This window comes from Oncorhynchus tshawytscha, linkage group LG31 (genome assembly GCF_018296145.1).
Source record: "Oncorhynchus tshawytscha isolate Ot180627B linkage group LG31, Otsh_v2.0, whole genome shotgun sequence".
NCBI classification, from domain to species: Eukaryota; Metazoa; Chordata; class Actinopteri; order Salmoniformes; family Salmonidae; genus Oncorhynchus; species Oncorhynchus tshawytscha.
In genome coordinates, this window is record NC_056459.1 from 24,385,655 (window position 1) to 24,400,174 (window position 14,520).

Genomic DNA, 14,520 nt, shown 5'->3' on the forward strand with positions numbered 1-14,520 from the left:
GGCGCCATTTGGGACACCGTTGGTCTATTTCAGCCTACAGTGTAACTCAGGCAGCTGCCATGACACAGCAGAGATAGAGGCCTTTCACGTGACATCACTACGGCTTCCATGGCATCTGACGTCCGCCATGACGGAATTCAGAGGCAGGTTGTGAATTGGGACGTGACAGACAGTAAGTAGTAGGTGCCGTTATCATAATCAGGGGCACAGTGAATGGTCCTGTTAAAACTTGCTCCCAGTTTTATTTGAGTTGATGTGAGCTAGCTATAACCAGTGATTATATCAGCACATAATGATCCCCACCCACTGGGTCTAGACGTCAGTTCAATGTCTAGTTTTGATTTACATTTGTTTGAGTTGTCAACTATTGTGAATTCAAGGTGAAATCCCCCCTCCCCCCCAAAAAATCTTAATTTAGGTTAAAAGTTAGGTGAAAAAAAGAATCCCCTTACATTGATTACTTTTTGAAAATCCAATGATTTTTCCATGTTGATTAAACATCATCACATACATTTTTGTGGTTAAAATGATGTGGAAACAACATTGACCCAATTAATTGGACACTGTGCTATCTAACCTCCAAACAAGCTTCAATGCCATACAACACTCCTTCCGTGGCCTCCAACTGCTCTTAAACGCTAGTAAAACCAAATGCATGCTTTTCAACCGATCGCTGCCTGCACCCGCATGCCCGACTAGCATCACCACCCTGGATGGTTCCGACCTTGAATATGTGGACATCTAAAAGTACCTAGGTGTCTGGCTAGACTGCAAACTCTCCTTCCAGACTCATATCAAACATCTCCAATCGAAAATCAAATCAAGAGTCGGCTTTCTATTCCGCAACAAAGCCTCCTTCACTCACGCCGCCAAGCTTACCCTAGTAAAACTGACTATCCTACCGATCCTCGACTTCGGCGATGTCATCTACAAAATGGCTTCCAACACTCTACTCAGCAAACTGGATGCAGTCTATCACAGTGCCATCCGTTTTGTCACTAAAGCACCTTATACCACCCACCACTGCGACTTGTATGCTCTAGTCGGCTGGCCCTCGTTACATATTCGTCGCCAGACCCACTGGCTCCAGGTCATCTACAAGTCCATGCTAGGTAAAGCTCCGCCTTATCTCAGTTCACTGGTCATGATGGCAACACCCATCCGTAGCAGGCGCTCCAGCAGGTGTATCTCACTGATCATCCCTAAAGCCAACACCTCATTTGGCCGCCTTTCGTTCCAGTACTCTGCTGCCTGTGACTGGAACGAATTGCAAAAATCGCTGAAGTTGGAGACTTTTATCTCCCTCACCAACTTCAAACATCAGCTATCTGAGCAGCTAACCGATCGCTGCAGCTGTACATAGTCTATTGGTAAATAGCCCACCCATTTTCACCTACCTCATCCCCATACTGTTTTTATTTATTTACTTTTCTGCTCTTTTGCACACCAATATCTCTACCTGTACATGACCATCTGATCATTTATCACTCCAGTGTTAATCTGCAAAATTGTAATTATTCGCCTACCTCCTCATGCCTTTTGCACACACTGTATATAGACTCCCCCCTTTGTTTTCTACTGTGTTATTGACTTGTTAATTGTTTATTCCATGTGTAACTCTGTGTTGTCTGCTCACACTGCTATGCTTTATCTTGGCCAGGTCGCAGTTGCAAATGAGAACTTGTTCTCAACTAGCCTACCTGGTTAAATAAAGGTGAAATAAATTAAATTAAATGTAAAAAATGTTTGCCCAGTGGGCAACCTTATGATCTTGGAGAGGATGATAATGTTAATATACAATTTTCATATGACTAGCTTTTATAATTTGAATGTCCACACAGCACTATCCTTTGAGTCATAGGGTAAGACCACAACATTAGACGTCAATCAGACGTTCCATACTTAGTCTAGGTGTCTGGGGCGTCCTCCACTGCTCCTCAAGACCAGGCAGGGGGGAGAGAAAGACTGGAGGCACCGACTGGTACTTTGCCAGTGGTCCACTCACTCAACTGCGTTATCAGGTTCACAAATGTTGCTTAATTTGGAAGTCCCGGAAGTTTAGGGTTATCTGCGCGATTGACTGACAGGGAGGCTGGGTGAAGCGGCAGACGTAGGAACGAATCAACCCGGGACATTACAAAAGCGAAATAAAACACTACGCCAGGATTTGATAGGGACCTATAGAAGGTAAATATGTTGGTTAGTTTGTTTTCTAACGATTGTTATATTTTTGATGAGATGGGAATGGGAGGGAGAGCGGCAGAGAGGTGGGGACTGGGGCGGCACGTTTGTAGATGGCTCGCCTCATAGAAACGCTTGCGGTTATACTATTCGCTGTATTGGCACGAGAAAGGAAGACACCGATAGCCACAAAGGTCTGAACAATCGCCCTTTCCATATTATCTATGTGTGTCTTGTCTTTGTGTTTGTATGGCTAGTTAGACCATTGTGTATTTGCGGCGTTTCAGTTTATTTAGAAAACAGGTATTGCGTCAAAAAGGCTACAGTTACTGCTAGAAAATACGAATTTGAGTATTTTGTATGTCGATGTCATTGTTATTTGTGTATGTGATGACAACGGTATAGCCTATACAATGCAGCATGCCAATGACGTAGGATGAAAGTGTAAAGGATGACATGTCAACATTTGTTTTATTATTATTATGGTGTCGTGTGTGGCGCCGAGTCGAAATGACCTGTCACCTGACGCTATTGTCATACCTCTCATACCTCGTTATCTATGTGAGGACACATGAACACAACACACATAGTTGTCGCACAGGATCAGTGCACATGTGTCACATGAACCTTCAGGGAACATTATGAATGTTGACAGTTTATGTTGATATTTAGAAATGTTGTTTATATTATTATTCAATTCTCACGTGTTAGCCTGCTGAATATTTCCATATTGATATAGATAGATTATTACTCTCAAATGTACAAGTCATAAGCCCTATAAGTATAAGAGTTTTCAGATCTCTCTCTCTCACTCTCTTGACAAAACTCGAGTTTCAGATCTAGATGTTTTTTTTATGAAGGGCCCTCATCATGTCTAAGAATTAAATGGTCCTTAGCCCAAAGACCTTATAGGCCTATCAAGCACCAACCATAGAACCTTCCAACTTAGAATAGATGACAGGAAATCAGCACCACTAGCTTGAAGCAGGGGCCAAATATAGCCCTGAGATCAGATACTCAGGGCAAAGAGTTATGAGACCCTATGGTGATTCCTGAGTATAATGGCATTCTCATTTCAGTAGAATAATAACACACCGCCGATGTCTGCTTTCACAGCTGTTGGGTCCAAATCACCCCCTGGTCAGACAATTGTTAGGTGCTTTGTTTACTAAGAAAACAATTTCTCTAAACCCTCTAACCTCAGGGTTCAACCTGGTCTCAGAGCACAACCTGGTCTCAGAGCATTTCATATTATTCTGTAAGTAATTCAGATATAGTCCGTTTAGAATGATACACTCATGTTAGTATGGTATGTATTAATTTGTGGATGTCCATTACCCATTTCGTATAATGCGTTATGAATGACCATTTTTATTATATGTTACGAATTTACTAAACATACAATATGTTACGAATTTACTAACTATACAATATGTTACGAATTTACTAACTATACAATATGTTACGAATTTACTAACTATACAATATGTTACGAATTTACGAACTATACAATATGTTACGAATTTGAATAACATACAGTATGTTATGAATTTGCATATATGATATGTTATGAATTCCAGCTAGGTGGCTAAAGTTAGCTCGTTGGTTAGGGGTTAGGGTTACATTTAGGAGTTAGGTTATAGGGTTAGGGTTAACTAACATGCTAAGTAGTTGAAAAGTAGCAAAAAAGTAGTAAGTAGTTGAACAGATGGTAATTAGCTAAAATGCTGAAGTTGTCCATGATGAGATTTGAACACGCAAACTTTGGGTCGCCCACCCATCCACCCTGACCAATCACCCTACGTTCGTTTTTTCCTTAAGTAATTATCTGTTATTCAAATCCTGTCCTGGCTCTTTCCCCTCAATCACTTTATTCAAATAACTTACTGTAACACTGTATAGCTGGGGTCCAACAGTGAAAGAGCAAAAATGGCATTCGCTATGCTTTCTATCGCCATGGAGACTTTGGCAAACTCACAATGGTGAAGAGATGCTAATCAAGTCATGCTGTGCCAGATTCTAGCTGTTGCATTCACACAGTTTTCAATGTTAATGTTTTCAACATATCTTCCAGTGAAACAAATTATGAATAGGGCTGGGGCAAATACAGTGGCAGACTGTACTCTGTTTTATAGCTGCAAGGCTTGTCAAATGTTTTTATTTACAACTATAGACATCTTGATATTTTGGAATAAAGATAGTTCAATTGTGCCTCATACACTCTATGATCAGATATTCAGTGTTATGTATGTCAGTGAGCAGTAAACTCTGTCCACTGATCTAAGATCAGCTCTCCCTGCCTCTTATACCTTATCTCACCCGTTGGAGCACAAGCACAAAAACGGAGGTCGACCGATTATGATTTTTCAACGCCGATACCGATTATTGGAGGGCCAAAAAAGCCGATGCCGATTAATCGGCAGATTAATTTAAATTTAATTTGTTAATAATGACAATTACAACAATACTGAATTAACACTTATTTTAACTTAATATAATACATAAATAAAATCAATTTAGCCTCAAGTAAATAATGAAACATGTTCAAATTTTTTTTAAATAATGCAAAAACAAAGTGTTGGAGAAGAAAGTAAAAGTGCAATATGTGCTATGTAAGAATGCTAACGTTTCAGTTCTTTGCTCAGAACATGAGAACATATGAAAGCTGGTGGTTCCTTTTAACATGAGTCTTCAATATTCCCAGGTAAGATGTTTTAGGTTGTAGTTATTATAGGAATTATAGGACTATTTCCCTCTATACCATTTGTATTTCATTAACCTTTGACTCTTAGATGTTCTTATAGGCACTTTAGTATTGCCAGTGTAACAGTATAGCCTCCGTCCCTCTCCTCGCTCCTCCCTGGGCTTGAACCAGCAACACAACGACAACAGCCACCATCGAAGCAGCGTTACCCATGCAGAGCAAGGGGAACAACTACTAGAAGGCTCAGAGCGAGTGACTTTTGAAACTCTATTACCGCGCGCTAACTAGCTAGCCATTTCACTTCGGTTACACCAGCCTCATCTCGGAGTTGATAGGCTTGAAGTCATGAACAGCGCAATGCTTGACGCACAACGAAGAGCTGCTGGCAAAACGCAGGAAAGTGCTGTTTGAATGAATGTTTACGCGCCTGCTTCTGCCTACCACCGCTCAGTCAGATACTTAGATACTTGTATGCTTGTATGCTCAGTCAGATTATATGCAACGCAGGACATGCTAGATAATATCTAGTAATATCATCAACCATGTGTAGTTAACAAGTGATTATGATTGATTGTTTTTTATAAAATAAGTTTAATGCTAGCTAGCAACTTACCTTGGCTTACTGCATTCGCGTAACAGGCAGTCTCCTTGTGGAGTGCAACGAGAGAGAGGCAGGTTGTTATTGCGTTGGACAAGTTAACTGTACAGTTGCAAGATTGGTTCCCCCGAGCTGACAAGGTGAAAATCTGTCATTCTGCCCCTGAACAAGGCAGTTAACCCACCGTTCCTAGGCCGTCATTGAAATTAAGAATGTGTTCTTAACTGACTTGCCTAGTTAAATAAAGGTATAAAAATAAAACAAATCGGAAAATCGGTGCCCAAAAATAAAAATACAGATTTCCGATTGTTATGAAAACTTGAAATCAGCACTAATTAATCGGCCATTCCGATTAATCGGTCGACCTCTACTCTGGACCAGTACTTAGAGAACGCCTCCACCTATCAGTAATTATTATACACACAGTCCAACAAGATATGATTTTAAGGAATCACCCTGATCAAGTTACATTGCCATTACATATTGGTTTATTTGTATTTTTTTTGTATGTTTTTATTTATTAGGCTGTCTTTAGAGGACAAAAGTAACTTTATTTTACATTTTGTTACATATACAGACATTTTACATACATGGTACTTTCTTTTCATACAGTAGTTACATGGCAAGTATACATATACAGTATATATATATATATATATGGCACATGGAAATCAAAAGAGGGTAGTCTACAGAGATAGGTGGGATTGGCTGAGAGTAGCTGAGAGGTGTGATTAAAAGCTCATGATCTATAGAGTGTGCAAAGCTGTCATCAAGGCAAAGAGTGGCTACTTTGAAGAATCTCAAATATAAAATCTATTTTGATTTCTTTTACACTTTTTTGGTTGCTACATGACTCCATATGTGTTATTTCATAGTTTTGATCTCTCCACTATTTTTCTACAATGTATAAAAGTGTAAAAATAAAGAAAAACCCTTCAATGAGCAGAGATATATATTTATATTTTTGATTGATTGACTATGGCTTTTCAAATCTCCCAAAAGTGCTATTTGTAGGGTTCATTTTAAATTACAGTTGTGATTTTTCAGCTGTTCCTGAACCTCTTACCAGAAATAAGGTATATGAGGGTAATAACAGATATTTTTCTAATGATTGTCTCTTCGCAGCAAAATCTGCAGATCTGAGATGGTTTTATTCCCCAACATTCGGTACACAGTTGTTTTCGGACACATTTGTCTTTGAACTTCCACTGTCTTCCAAGGGTGTCTAAATAACTTTCAAACATCAAGTTTGAAGACCTCAAACCAAACCCAGAGGTCTCCAGTGACTGGCTACAGACTCTAGGGCCCTGTACTGTCTGGCAGCCTGCATAAATAGACAGTGAAGCCCATGTTAGACATTTGGCACTGCTGGGAGAATTCTCTGGAGTGATTAATAGCATTCGCCCAGGCTGCACCTCCCATCCACCACCAAGGAATTAGTGCACTCACAGTACTGCTGGTGTGAGGCTTACTGCACAGTTCAGATCACTAATGAATGTGCTAGCTGCTAGGTCCTACTGTAGCGGATAGCTAGAAGGAAGGCGGATGCATGGTGAACACAGGGACTGGCTGAAACCCTCTTCTACCTCTTATTAAAGTGCTGGTGGGGGATGTTATCATGTTGAAGTGTAGGTGAGGTAGGGATACACAGCACAGCGCCTTCTCTGCTCAACTGGACTGAACTAGACTGAACTGGACTGTTCTGGGTAAAAAAAATAGAATCAAATGTTATTTGTCACATGACAAATAACATGCATGACTATGCATGGATAATAAACAGAGAGTAGCAGCAGCATAAAAATGGGGGTGGGGGGTTGGCAATTTAAATAGTCCTGGTAATCATTTTATTAGCTATTCAGGAGTCTTATGGCTTTGAGGTAGAAGCTGTTAGAAAGCCTTTTGGACCTAGACTTGGCACTCCAGTACCGCCTGGTATAGAGGTCCTGGATGGCAGGAGGCTTGACCCCAGTGATGTACTGGGCCGTACGCACTACCCTCTGTAGTGCCTTGCGGTCTGAGGCCGAGCAGTTGCCATACCAGGTGGTGATGCAACCAGTAAGGATGCTCTCAATGGTGCAGCTGTATAACTTTTTGAGGATCTGAGGATCCATGCCAAATCTTTTCAGTCTCCCGAGGAGGAATAGGCATTGTCGTGCCCTCTTCACAACTGTCTTGATGTGTTTGGACCATGATAGTTTGTTGGTGATGTGGACACCAAGGAACTTGAAGCTCTCAACCTGCTCCACTACAGCCCCGTCGATGAGAATGGGCGCTTGTTCGGTCCTTCTTTTCCTGTAGTCCACAATCATCTCCTTTGTCTTGATCACATCGAGGGAGAGGTTGTTATCCTGGCACCACCCTGCCGGCTCTCTGACCTCCTCCCTATAGGCTGTCTCAATGTTGTCGGTGATCAGGCTGTTGTGTCGTCAGCAAACTTAATGATGGTGTTGGAGTCGTGCTTGGCCATGCAGTCATGGGTGAACAGGGAGTACAGGAGGGGACTGAGCACGCACCACTGCGGGGCCCACGTGTTGAGGATCAGCATGGCAGATGTGTTGTTACCTACCCTTACCACCTGGGGGCAGCCTGTCAGGAAGTCCAGGATCCAGTTGTATAGGGAGGTGTTTTGTCCCATTGTCCTTAGCTTAGTGATGAGTATTGAGGGCACTATGGTGTTGAATGCTGAGCTGTAGTCAATGAATAGAATTCTCACGTACAGTTGAAGTCGGAAGTTTACATACATTTTAGCCAAATACACTTAAACTCAGTTTTTCACAATTCCTGACATTTAATCCTCGTAAAAATTCCCTGTCTAGGATCAGCACTTTATTTTAAGAATGTGAAATGTCAGAATAATAGTAGAGAGAATTATTTATTTCAGCTTTTATTTCTTTCATCACATTCCCAGTGGGTCAGAAGTTTACATATGGCAGTATGCTTGGGGACATTGTCCATTTGGAAGACCCATTTGCGACCAAGCTTTAACTTCCTGACTGATGTCTTGAGATGTTGCTTCAGTATATCCACACATTTTTCCTCTCTCATGATTCCATCTATTTTGTGAAGTGCACCAGTCTCTCCTGCAGCAAAGCACCCCCACAATATGATGCTGCCACCCCCGTGCTTCATGGTCAGGCTTTTTTATGGTGGTTTTGGAGCAATGGCTTCTTCTTTTCTGAGCGGCCTTTCAGGTAATGTCGATGTAGGACTCATTTTACTGTGGATATAGATACTTTTGTACCTGTTTCCTACAGCATCTTCACAAGGTCCTTTGCTGTTGTTCTGGGATTGATTTGCACTTTTCGCACCAAAGTACGTTCATCTCTAGGACACAGAATGTTTCTCCTTCCTGAGCGGTATGACTGCTACGTGGTCCCATGGTGTTTATACTTGTGTACTATTGTTTGTACAGATGAACATGGTACCTTCAGGCGTTTGGAAATTACTCCCAAGGATAAAGCCATGACATAATTTTCTGGAATTTTCCAAGCTGTTTAAAGGCACAGTCAACTTAGTGTATGTAAACTTCTGTGAAATAGTGAAATAATCTGTCTGTAAACAATTGCTGGAAAAATTACTTGTGTCATGCACACATTAGATGTCATTACAGACTTGCCAAAACTATAGTTTGTTAACAAGAAATTTGTGGTGTGGTTGAAAAACGAGTTTTAATGACTCCAACCTAAGTGTATGTAAACTTCCGACTTCAACTGTAGGTGGTCCTTTTGTCCAGGTGGGAAAGGACAGTGTGGAGTGCAATAGAGGTTGCATCATCTGAGTATCTGTTGGGGTGGTATGCAAATTGGAGTAGGTCTAGGGTTTCTGGGATAATGGTGTTGATGTGAGCCATGACCAGCCTTTCAAAGCACTTCGTGGCTACAGACATTAGTGTTACAGGTCAGTAGTGTCACGACGTGAGCGAGAGAGCCTATGGAGAACAAATGCATTCATCTTGCCAAAGCTCCTAATCCCAAAAATTGGAGAATTTTTTGAGAATGTGGGAATGGTCCGTGGACATTTAAGGGACAGTCATGTCGAGTTTGTTTCATTTGGTGAACTCATGAAGGATAGGAGACACACATTACTCTTTGTTTGTTTGTATACACTTCTCAATTATGGGGTTTGCGTCTGAATGTTGGATAAAATAAATAATTGAGTATAGGAATACTTTTGAAAGATGAGATGTGATGATAACCCATACTCTCATTTAGAAGGCTTTCATATAAAGTTTTAACTAGTCAGTGACCACCCCCCGTGAGTACAGACATTTACATTGGCATCATGGAATGCCCCTTTTTATACTCTAGTATGAAAGCCACTTCCAACTAAATTTCCCACAGATGAGAAAACATGAAGCGGTAGCTATACCGATTAATCAGCCAATTTTTTTTTAAACATTTATTTTTTATTAATTCATGAATTTGTAATAATGACAAATACAACAATACTGAATTAACACTTTTATTTTAACTTAATATAATACATAAATAAAATCAATTTAGCCTCATATAAATAATGAAACATGTTCAATTTGGTTTAAATAATGCAAAAACAAAGTGTTGGAGAAGAAATTAAAAGTGCAATATGTGCCATGTAAAAAAGCTAACGTTTAAGTTCCTTGCTCAGAACATGAGAACATATGAAAGCTGGTGGTTCCTTTTAACATGAGTCTTCAATATTCCCAGGTAAGAAGTTTTAGGTTGTAGTTATTATAGGACTATTTCTCTCTATACCATTTGTATTTCATATACCTTTGACTATTGGATGTTCTTATAGGCACTTTAGTATTTGTAACAGTATAGCTTCCGTCCCTCTCCTCGCCCCTACCTGGGCTCAAACCAGCAACACATCGACAACAGCCACCCTCGAAGCATCTTTACCCATCGCTCCACAAATGCCGCGGCCCTCCAGAGCAAGGGGAACAACTACTTCAAGGTCTTAGAGTGAGTGCCGTCACGGATTGAAACGCTATTAGCGCGTACCCCGCTAACTAGCTAGACATTTCACATCGATGACACCAGCCTAATCTCGGGAGTTGATAAGCTTGAAGTCATAAACAGCTCAATGCTTGAAGCACAGCGAAGAGCTGCTGGCAAACGCACTAAACTGCTGTTTGAATGAATGCTTACTAGCCTGCTGGTGCCTACCACCGCTTAGTCAGTCTGCTCTATGAAATATCAAATCATAGACTTAATTATAACATAATAACACCCAGAAATACGAGCCTTAGGTCATTAATATGGTAAAATCCGGAAACTATCATTTAAAAAACTAAACGTTTATTCTTTCAGTGAAATACGGAACCGTTCCATATTTTATCTAACGGGTGGCATCCCTAAGTCTAAATATTGCTCTTACATTGTACAACCTTCAATGTTATGTCATAATTATGTACAATTCTGGCAAATTAATTACGGCCTTTGTTAGGAATAAATGGTCTTCACACAGTTTGCAACGAGCCAGGCGGCCCAAACGGCAAGATAAGATAAGTGATACAATTTCCCTAGTTAAAAGAAAGTCATGTTAGCAGGCAATATTAACTAAATATGAAGGTTTAAAAATATATACTTGTGTATTGATTTTAAAGAAAGGCATTGATGTTTATGGTAAGGATTACGATTTACGATTATATGCAACGCAGGACACACTAGATAAACTAGTAATATCATCAGCCATGTGTAGTTAACTAGTGATTATGTTAAGGTTGATTGTTTTTTTATAAGATAAGTTTAATGCTAGCTAGTAACTTACTTCTTGCTACACTCGATCAACAGGTTGTAGGCCTGCCACGCAGGCTCCTCGTGGAGTGCAATGTAAGGCAAGTGGTTAGAGCGTTGGACTAGTATCCGGAAGGTTGCAAGACCGAATCCCCGAGCTGACGAGGTAAAAATCTGTCGTTCTGCCCCTGAACAAGGCAGTTAACCCACCGTTCCTAGGCTGTCATTGAAAATAAGAATGTGTTCTTAACTGACTTGCCTAGTTAAATAAAGCTATAATAAAAATCTAATAAATTTTAAAAATCGGCCACAATCGGTGTCCAAAAATGCAGATTACCGATTGCTATAACTTGAAATCGGCCCTAATTAATCGTCAATTTCGATTAATCGACCTCTAGTGTCTATGTAATTCTGTGATTGATGAAGTAAGTTAGTAAATAAATAATTAAGCCAATTTGTATATCGCTGATTCATGATCTATATTAGGATTCGTGCAGATATCCAAGGGTTTGCGACATTCCGAATATGACTGAGGTAATAATACAATAAGTGACTGTAATCGATAAGATATGAAAATATCTGAAGAGTTATATTCGGGAAATTGAAACTCTATAAACAACATTTTCCGTGGTTCCCTGACTTCCTAATTAATTAAAGTTACATGACTATTTTAATTGCGAAATGAATTTACATAGAGAATTGATTTGATAATATACAGTCTTCACATTTAATGATAGTCAATGCTACGACAGTAGTCATTTAGGCAGGTTACCTTGGGGTTCTTGGGCACAGGGACTATGGTGGTCTGCTTGAAATATGTTGGTAGTACAGACTCGGTCAGGGACAGATTGAAAATGTCAGTGAAGACACTTGCCAGTTGGTCAGCGCAGGCTCGGAGTAAATGTCCTTGTAATTCGTCTGGCCCTGCGGCCTTGTGGACTTGTTTACTCACATAGGCTATGGAGAGCGTGTTCACACAGTCGCCTGGAACAGCTTATGCTCTCATGCATGCTTCAGTGTTGCTTGCCTTATAGCGAGCATAGAAGTTATTTAGCTCGTCTGGTAGACTCGTGTCATTGGACAGCTCTTGGCTGTGCTTCACTTTGAAGTCCGTAATAGTTTGCAAGCCCTGCCACATCCGACGCGCGTCGGAGCCGGTGTAGTACGATTCGATCTGTATTGACACTTTGCCTGTTTGATGGTTCGTCGGAGGGCATAGCGGGATTTCTTATAAGCTTCCGGGTTAGAGTCCCCTCCTTGAAAGCGACAGCTCTACCCTTTAGCTCAGTGCGGATGTTGCCAGTAAACCATGGCTTCTGGTTGGCGTATGTATGTACGGTCACTGTGGGGACGAAGTCATCGATGCACTTATTGATGAAGCCAGTGACTGATGTGATGTACTCCTCAATGCCGTCGGAAGAATCCCGGAACATATTCCAGTCTGTGCTAGCAAAAGAGTCCTGTAGCTTAGCATCTGCGTCACATGACCACTTCCATATTGAGCGAGTCACTGTTACTTCCTGCTTTAGTTTTTGCTTGAAAGCAGGAATCAGGAGGATATAGTTTTAGTCAGGTTTGCCAAATGGAGAGTGAGGGAGAGCATTGTACGCATCCCTGTGTGTGGAGTAAAAGTGATGTAGAGTTTGTTTGTTTTTTTCCTCTGGTTGCACATTTAACAGGCTGGTAGAAATGAGGTAAAACGGATTTAAGTTTCCCTGCATTAAAGTCCCCGGCCACTAGGAGCGCCGCCTCTGGATGAGCATTTTCTTGTTTGATTATGGCCTTTTAATGCCAGCCTCAGTCTGTGGTGATAAATAGACAGCTACAAAAAAATATAGATGAAAACTCTCTTGCTTAATAGTGTGGTCTACAGTTTATCATGAGATACTCTACCTCAGGCGAGCAAAACCTAGAGAGTTCCTTAATATTAGATATTGTGCACCAGCTGTTATTTACAAATAGACACAGACAACCACCCCTTGTTTTACCAGAGGCAGGTATTCTATCTTGCAGATAACCGAAAACCCAGCCAGCTGTATGTTATCCATGTTGTCGTTCAGCCACTACTCTGTGAAACATAAGATATGACAGTTGTTAATGTCCCGTTGGTAGGATAGTCTTGAGTTAATTCATTTTATTACCAATGATTGCATGTTGGCTAATAGGACTGTCGGTAGAGGGGGATTACTCACTCGCAAACGGATCCTTACAAGGCACCCCGACCTATGTCTCCAATATCTCCATCTCTTCTTCATGTGAATGATGGGGATTTGGGCCTTGTTGGGTGTCTGAAGTAAATCCTTTGCGTCCGACTAAAGAAAAAAATCTTTGTCCAGTACAAGGTGAGTAATCGCTGTCCTGATATCCAGAATCTCTTTTCGGTCATAAGAAACGGTGGCAGAAACATTACGTACAAAATAAGTTACAAATAACACGAAAAAACACATACAATAGCACAATTGGTAAGGAACTCGTAAAACGGCAGCCATCACCTCCGGAGGCCATCATAATAAGACTGGATTATGAGAAGTGTGTGTGTTTGTCTCTGTATCCGTGTGTGTGTACCACAGGAGGTTGGTGGCCCCTTAATTGGGGAGGACGGGCTCGTGGTAATGGCTGGAGCGGAATAAGTGGAATGGTATCAGATACATCAAAAACATGTTTTCAGTGCGTTTGTAACCACTCCATTCCAGCCATTAATATGAGCTGTCCTCCCCTCAGCGTGTGTGTGCGTGTGTGTGTGTGTGTGTGTGTGTGTGTGCGTGTGCGTGTGCGTGTGCGTGTGCGTGTGTGTGCGTGCGCGTGTGTGTGCGTGCGAGTGTGTGTGTGTTAGGGAGGGCTCATAATCCAGTCTGTGTGATGGTGACATCATTGGAGCCGATCCCTGCATGGGGATTGGTTTGCTAACGCTGGAGGAAGAAATACAATCAGGCGAAAGGCCTGGCTTATGAGGTCAGTCTCCACTGATAACAACCGGATCAGGTGATCAGATAGATGCTGTTTCTCCTCAACTAAGAGAAGAGAACTTCTATGACTGAGTCCCAAATTGCACCCTATCCCTGGACTCCTCTATAGTGCACTACTTTTGACCATAGCACTCTGGTTAAAAAAAATATTGCTACTGAAGTATACAGGGCTACCAATAGATCAGCAAGTTTTCCATGGATGATGACTGAAAGCAATGCCCTGTTTCTGTATGCATGAAATGCCCCCTTCTTTCCTTCTCTCCTCATGGTCGCAGGAAGATGTTTAGGGGTGGTGGTGCTGAATTTTTCTCCCCGCTCTGCAGACGGCTATTTCATTGTGCTCATACAGGAGTA

At 41.2% G+C, this 14,520-nt stretch overlaps 1 protein-coding gene across 3 annotated transcripts in view; it reads left to right on the plus strand.

Annotated features, from left to right (window-relative positions):
* Nucleotides 1-1,932: 1,932 nt before the first annotated feature.
* cap2 (cyclase associated actin cytoskeleton regulatory protein 2) overlaps nucleotides 1,933-14,520 on the plus strand; it is a 36,379-nt gene continuing 23,791 nt past the window's right edge. Inside the window, exon 1 of one of the 3 annotated variants that reach the window (XM_024395311.2) lies at nucleotides 1,933-2,187. The gene's annotated coding sequence lies outside the window, so the exon portion shown is untranslated. Of the gene's footprint in view, nucleotides 2,188-2,241; nucleotides 2,376-14,520 lie in introns of those variants that run through there. The other 2 variants (XM_024395313.2, XM_024395312.2) reach the window with 2 other exon arrangements.